Source organism: Euphorbia lathyris, chromosome 10 (genome assembly GCF_963576675.1).
Source record: "Euphorbia lathyris chromosome 10, ddEupLath1.1, whole genome shotgun sequence".
NCBI classification, from domain to species: domain Eukaryota; kingdom Viridiplantae; phylum Streptophyta; class Magnoliopsida; order Malpighiales; family Euphorbiaceae; genus Euphorbia; species Euphorbia lathyris.
This window is the reverse complement of record NC_088919.1, coordinates 18,480,928-18,488,467: the sequence shown is the minus strand read 5'-3', so window position 1 is coordinate 18,488,467 and position 7,540 is coordinate 18,480,928. Positions and strand designations below refer to the sequence as shown.

General features: G+C 42.8%; 1 long non-coding RNA gene across 1 annotated transcript; it reads right to left on the bottom strand.

The window, feature by feature from the left end:
• Nucleotides 1-1,977: 1,977 nt before the first annotated feature.
• Nucleotides 1,978-3,426, bottom strand: LOC136208322 (uncharacterized). Its single transcript, XR_010677085.1, has 3 exons — nt 2,913-3,426; nt 2,429-2,575; nt 1,978-2,314 (listed from the first exon to the last, which is right to left on the bottom strand). It is a non-coding gene; the product is annotated as an uncharacterized lncRNA (long non-coding RNA).
• Between the last annotated feature and the right edge of the window lie 4,114 nt (nt 3,427-7,540).

Genomic DNA, 7,540 nt, shown 5'->3' with positions numbered 1-7,540 from the left:
GGCATCCATCCGCCCATCGGTGTTGAGACGTGTGCCTGTTGGGGGACTAACCGCTGTCCCGTTATAGGATCAAAGTTCCATGTGTGCTCTCGCCCAGGAGTCATCAACTTCGAATGTCTGGGAGGAAAAGGTTCCACTTGCTGTGGCGGAAGAGTGCCTTGCACTCCTGGCAACGGTTGGGATGGCTGCCAGGTCGGATGTATCGTCGTAATGAGATCTGGGTGCGAGTAGTTGCTCGGGTGGCTGTGTGGGTTTGTGCGACTACTCTGGCCCACTTGATTTGGTGCCTGAGATGGCTGCGGGAGGGCCGACATGACAGGGGTAGTCGGTGATTGTGTTGAGATAACCACATGTTCTTGAGGAGCAGCCGCCACGGCGGTATTGCGTTCGACGAGGGCCGTTAGTAAATTAATCATTCGATCTCCAGCCGCCTGGCTCATGTTCGAGGCCAATACTTGTCCAGCCATCTGTACGAAATCACTATTGGACATTTCCATCTCAGTTTGCACTTGGACCTCCAATAACGGACTCAATTGTCCCGAAGGACCCGATGAGCTAGGCACCACAGGCTGTGTATTCGCAGGTTGCGAATTCGCAGTCCGTGGTCCCATGGAGTTCATACTGGTTGATCTAGTAGTAACGCCGGTCGTTCGTGATGGTTCTGACATGTTCTTCATGTACCTTTAACCAAATGTTGGTAAAAAAGGTCCACCTTCACCGCACCAAGGATAACTTGCTGGATCCGCTTTGATATCCTTTGCCGGAGTTACCTGCAAAACAAAACCGGAGACAGGATCTCCGGGAAAACTCTCCGACGATCAAGTCAGTTTTTGTAAGGATGAGTCTATAATTTAGCAATAGCTTTGTGGGAAAAAATGTGAACGTACCTTCCCCCTTATTCTTAAGGCCTTTTATAGGTATTTTTGGGTAACCGTCGAGGGCGGTTACTCCTTAGTGGGCCACGTTCTGAGGGCGGTTCCCCCTTTTTAGGCCATGTCCCTTTCGTGGTCTTCATGGCAACGAACGTGGTTCTGAGTGGGAGTCTTGTCGCTCCGTTTAGGAATTAGGGGCGGTTTACTCGCTGCGCCCGCTTCCTTCATTCGGGTCCCGTCCAATCTTAGCCCATGGGGCTTTAATATGGGCTGGGCTTGCGAAATGAGTATAACCCGTTTTGGGCTTCGCGGGTTATCACATATAGATATTAATTTATTAAAAGTGACAAAATACTTGACAAAAGTTAGGAATATTTAATAAAAAGCTAAAAAGTAATTTAAAAACCTAAAATTGACAAAACAATAATAAATTGCTATTAAAGTAAATAAAAAGAAAATAAAAGATACAAAATAGTCCCTAAAACCGTACTAAAAGATAGGGTTTTTTTGACCCCTATCAAGCACCTACTGTTGTTCGACATCCTTCTCATGTTGTTGCTGCTGCTCAGCGAGCACCTTCTGTTGCTGCTCGCCGAGCACCTACTGCTGGTCGATATCTTTCAAATAGGGAGAGACGTGATGTTGGTTGGACGAAACCTAGAAGAGGCCAAGTAAAATGCAACTGCGATGCTGCTACTTTTCTGGATGCTGATAAAATTAGTATGGGAGCGGTGTTGCGGAGTTCAGATGGCACTTTTATGGCTTGTTATAGTGCTTGGAATGATGGTTATATAGCTGCTGCTACAGCTGAGGCTATTGCATTGCGCCAAGCGATTATATGGACATTTTCACTCAATTGCAGCAATGTTATCTTTGAATGTGATGCCAAGCGAGTTGTGGACGCTGTCAATACTCATAAAGATGATCTATCAGATTTTGGAACCATTATAAGAGATTGTCAATTTCTTCTTTCTAACAGAACCGATTGTTCGGTGTCTTTCTCTCCTCGTTCAGCGAATGGGGTTGCACATGTCATTGCAAGGCATGCCCTTTTCAATGCTAACGAGTTTTCCTGCTTTACTATTCCTATTTGGCTATCATCCGCTGTTTGTAAGGATCATTTCATGTCTTCTTTAATATAATCCGGTATCTTGTTAAAAAAAAAAAAAAAAAAAAAAGAAAGAATGATTCCACTCTAACCTATAATATTTATGATAAGTGGAAAGAAATACTGAAGTTGCAGATGCTTCAACACTCAAAATATGAAGTAAGAGAGATGCACACAAAATGTACATCAAGCAAATGATCCTTGATGACATCACATCTTCGAAATGGTCTTCATCCTAGAAACATGTAGGTATGCTTTTGACAACAGCCAATAGGTAACAAAAAGAAACTCAGTAAGTAGCAATGAGGAACGCCCAAAACCTTGGACTTTCTTCCTGCACAGTAGAAGAGAAACACCAATCATTTCTGTAAATAAGCCTTCCATCACATGCTAGAAAACAAACCAAAACAGTTTCAGATCACGGAAAGGTTCAGAAATTAGAACATACCTCAACATTACCCATTGACAATTTTGTCAAAGTCATTGAAAGAGTCCTCACTTGTAGCATTTGCTACTTTAGAACCCTTAGCTGTTGCAGCAACAGGCAGAAGAAATGGTAGCAGAATCATACCAGATAAAACAAATATCCCCAGTGCTGCAATATCAACAGAAAGAATATGATTTCTGCCACAAAATGTTACGCATATTCATACTTAGCAATTAAACTGTTTCCTTTCCTAAGGTACAAAGTGTTGCCCTCGTTGGAAAGCAAATGACACCACTAGTATAGTTAAATCACCACAAAAGGTCAATTTTTTGGAATCAACACCCAAATATTTATCCCATTTAACAAGAAGTATAAGCTTCTTAACTTAATTCTCTTTGATGAGTTTTCCTAGGTTGAAGAGACTAAAAAATGAATAAACTATAGAAGATTGGGAAACAATGAAATTCAGATTACAGACAAAATCGAAGGAAAAAAGAGAAGATACCTAAGCTTTGTTACCGTCTGTGGTGATTGTATTGATTGGTGGGGTTTTCTTTTTCGATTGTGGGGTTTCATGTGCTTTAACTTTGTTCGTTTGGTTTGGTGTATTGAATTGCCGGCCACTTTCTCCAATTTTAGTAGGATCATAAATTTTGATTTTGCTATTTGGTGCTCTTTTTTCTCTGTACTTTTTAAAAACAATATGTTCTCGCTCACTTCCCTTCAATGCCTAAAATATTTCCCCTCTCACTTGCTGTCGGTGAAGTCTGCATCGATAACATCTCCATCAGGGCCCTTGCTTGATGAATCTGAAGGTTCACTACCTGCTGCAGGGTCGGGACCAGCACCTCCTGCACCTGGCTGGTACCAAGGTGCATTATTTCTTGATTGAGAGCAGCCATGGCATCTTTTATTACCTGGGTTGATCGTTCATCAATTGCATCCTTGAGCTCCTTCAGTTTTCCCTCTACCTTCTCTTTCACAGGTGCTGGAACTTTGTCTGCGAGCTCCTTCAACTGCTTCTCATGTCGGAAGCTGCCAAGAATTGTTTTTTTACACCGACCACTTTCTGCAATCCCTTTGATGCACTGCACGTGCGGCCTTTTTTTCTTTTTCTTTTAAATATTTTCACCCAAAACTAAATTCATCTTCCCCTTACAAAACAATATTTACGGCCACCGCTTATCTCCCTTTTAAATAATAGTTCAACTAGGGTAAAAATTATAGCTTTGGCCGTAAGATAGGGTAGAAATTTCTAGAAGGTTTTATATTTAACACGTGTATATTTTAAGAGTTTATGACATTATACATTTTGATAATATATTAAATAATCATATAATTTTTTTTGGTAGGAAGGGAAAGAAAAACAAAAAAACAAGCAAAACTAACTCGGAATCAGTCTAGGAAGGCTGACCTCAATCCTATCCTTAAAAAGAGTAGACAAAAGAAAAGAAGGAGGAGTAGAAAGGGTAGATACACCTAACATCCCCCCATGCCCAGCAGCTGCCAAGCGGTCCGCGACGCGGTTTTGCTCCCTGAAAATATGGGAGAAGCTAAGAGTCTCAAAGGCAGGACGAAGCCTCAAAATAGCTTTGATAAGATTCTGGCTACTCAGACAGAAAGCCTGGCCATCAGAAATCCTATTAATAGCCACCAAGTTGTCCGATTCCACCGAAAGACTCTTGATACCCAAGCGAATAGCCAGTTTAATGCCTGACAGAATTCCCCAGAGCTCAGCAGAGAAGGATGAGCCAATCCCCAAGTTATGAGTAAACCCAGCCAGCCAAGCGCCATCAGCATCCCTGAGAACTCCTCCAGCAGCAATTCTGCCATTATTAAGGCAGGAGCCATCCGTATTAAGCTTCACAACCCCTTCTCTAGGTTTACTCCAACCAACTAACTGGACCACTTTATCCTGGGAAGGGCAAACAAGGGGCTCCCCTCTAAAGCTAGATAAATTAACAGAGAGTTTTTTCGAGAAGAAATCAAGTAAGTCAGGGATAAAGATAGTCTTCTCAGCAAATAACTCATCATTCCTCCATTTCCAAATTTAGTGACAAATAATAGCAAAGAAAATGTCACCATGATCCATATTAGCTAATAACTTACCCCTAGCTCCCTCTAAGAACCAGTCAACCTCAGAATGAGTCAAAAAGGAATGGAGAAGGTGGGTAGGCAGAACCTTACTCCAAACCTCTCTACTTTTAGGGCAGTCCCTAAGAACATGACACAAGGTTTCAACCTGCCCACTGCATCTACTACAGGCTCCTGAATCCGTCAAGTGCCTTCTGTGTCTTTCAGCGTTAGTGAGCAACCTGTTCTTGACTCCCAGCCACAGAAAACTTCTCATACGATAAGGGATTTTAAGGGCCCAGATAGACTTCCAGATTTCTAAGGGAGGCTCATCCCTGTTAGGAGAAAAGGCATCATAGGCTGATTTGCAAGAATATACTCCATTGTTAGTCAGGGCCCAGCAGTGTTTATCCTTATCTTCCACTTGATTGCTGACTTTGATACCTCTAATTTTCAGGAGAGTGTCCAGATTAAAGAAGGGCTCAAACTTCGACCAGATCCAGTCACCTTCAGAGTTTACCACATCGGCAATTTTCCAGCAAAGGGTGCCACTAGGAGGGGGGAAATACACACTTCTATAAGCGGCTTGTTACCAATCCAAGAATCATACCAGAAACTGATAGACTGGCCATTTCCAACCTCCAGACCTACTCCAGTACAGAACTCTGCAAACACAGCATTGAGCCCTTTCCAGAGGAAGGAACAATTGACAACTCTCTCCTTCGGGCCACCAAAAACTTTATCTTTCTGATACTTACCATAGAGAAGACGAACCCAAAGAGAGGAAGGGTTTTGCCACATTCTCCAAAGAAGCTTCATCAAGAGGACCTTATTGTTATCTCTTGCTTGTGTGATGCCCAGACCCCCCTTGCTCTTTGGCTGGCAGACCTCCTCCCAAAGGACCAGGTGAACCTTCCTCCCATTCCCAGACTCTCCCCAAAGGAAACGCCGGTTAATTTTATCCAGATCTTTAAGAACCGGCTCAGGGAGCCCACAGGCTTGCATAATATGGTTTGGGGCCGCACAATTGACTGACTGGATTAAGGTAAGACGACTAGCTAGAGAAAGGGAATTAGCTTTCCAACTAGCACACAGACCGTTAGCTTTGTCCAGAGTATCTTTAAAGGAAGCTTTAGAGACTCTGTCACTATGAAGAGGAATCCCAAGATACTTCCCCAAGGATTGAGTAAGAGGAATACCGGAGAGATTACTAAGTCTTCTGCTCAAGCTAATATTCATGTTTTTAGAGCAAAGCATCCTGGACTTCTGGATATTAATCTTCTGGCCAGACGCCATACAAAAGCAGTTAAGAATATCCATCACCATACTAATTTGATCCTCTGATCCTTCAACAAAAAGCATCACATCATCAGCAAAGAATAAGTGGGTAATAGGAGGGCAATGTTTATTGATGGAAACGGGGTGGAGAAGGCCCTTGCTAACTGCCTCTTGGATCAAGTGAGACAATCTTTCCATAGCAATAACAAACAGGAAGGGGCTCATAGGATCACCTTGGCGAATTCCCCTAGAAGGGGAGAACTCATCAGACATATCTCCATTAATCATAACCTGGAAAGTAGGAGAAGAAATGCAGATTTCAATTAACCTCCTCCAGTTTTCAGGAATACCTGCTTTAAGCAGACTATCCAGAAGAAAGCTCCAGTTCAGGCGATCATAGGCTTTCTCTAAATCCAGCTTAAGAGCCACAATCCCTTTCCTACCTTTCTTTATCTTCATGGAATGGACCATCTCCTGGGCAATGACGATATTATCCATCATTTGCCTGCCTGGAACAAAACTCCCTTGGTTCTGGCTAATAATATCCGGGAGGATACGCCGGATTCTATTGGCCACAATCTTCGTGATAGCTTTATAAAGCACATTGCAAAGACTGATAGGCCTCATCTGAAAAAAGGATGAAGGTTTCACAACTTTCGGGATCAGAACTAAGAGGGTCTTATTAACCTGACTTACATCAGTGGAACCTCCAAAAACCCCTAACACAAAGTTGTAAATACCCTCTTTTACAACGTCCCAGTATTTCTGATAAAAACTAGCAGGAATACCATCGATACCCGGAGCCTTAGTGGAGCCGATACTGAAAAAAGCCTTATCGATTTCTTTCAGGTCAACAGGCTGGAAAGCTTCCTTGATAACTTCCTCCCCTAATCTAGGAAAGGAAATCCCAGAGTGGGCACCCATTAAGTTCACAACATCCTCCTTAAAGAGGTCTTTGTAGAACTCGAGGGCAGCCCGCCGGATATCCTCTTCCTCGAAAATCCAAACACCATTGGAATCTTTAATAGCATTGATCCTATTTCTCTGTCTCCTAATAATCGTAGAAAGGTGGAAGAACCTGATATTTCGGTCCCCATCCTTAATCCATGCCTTTCTAGACTTTTGAAACCAAAGAAGCTCCTCCTGTCTAAGAACAGCCTCCAACTCATTTTGAAGGGATCTGAGATGACAATTAAGATTATGGTCATAACGAACCTCCAAGCTACGTTGAGTGCCTTCCATCCTTTTCAGCAGATTGTTCTTCCTTCTAATAATGTGGCCAAAGGTGTTTTTATTCCACCCTTCCACCTTCCTCCTGAAACCCTCAGCAGCACGAAGAACATCAGAGTGAGGAAGCCAATTACATTTGACAAAGTTCTTAAACTCAGGATGAGAATCCCAAGCAACAAGATACCTGAAAGGTCTGTTTCCTTTAGGTCTATTTCCTTTAACCAGATTAACCAGGATAGGACAATGGTCAGAATGATGGAAAGGGAGGTTAAGAACATTAACCTCAGGGAATCTATATATAGCAGCAGTATTAGCATAAACCTTGTCCAAGCGAACAAACACGTTGTTCCTTTTCCAGGTGAACTTATGACCAGCGGCCCCAAAGTCAGAAAGCCCGCATAAATCCATACTCTGCTTATGATTAAGGCACCGGTTCACATAATTATTACCCCCTCCCCTTTAGTCACTCATAAGGCCAATATCATTAAAGTCCCCTGCCACCATCCAAGCATCCCTCATGCTAGTACTGATAGAAAAAAGGATCTCCCACAG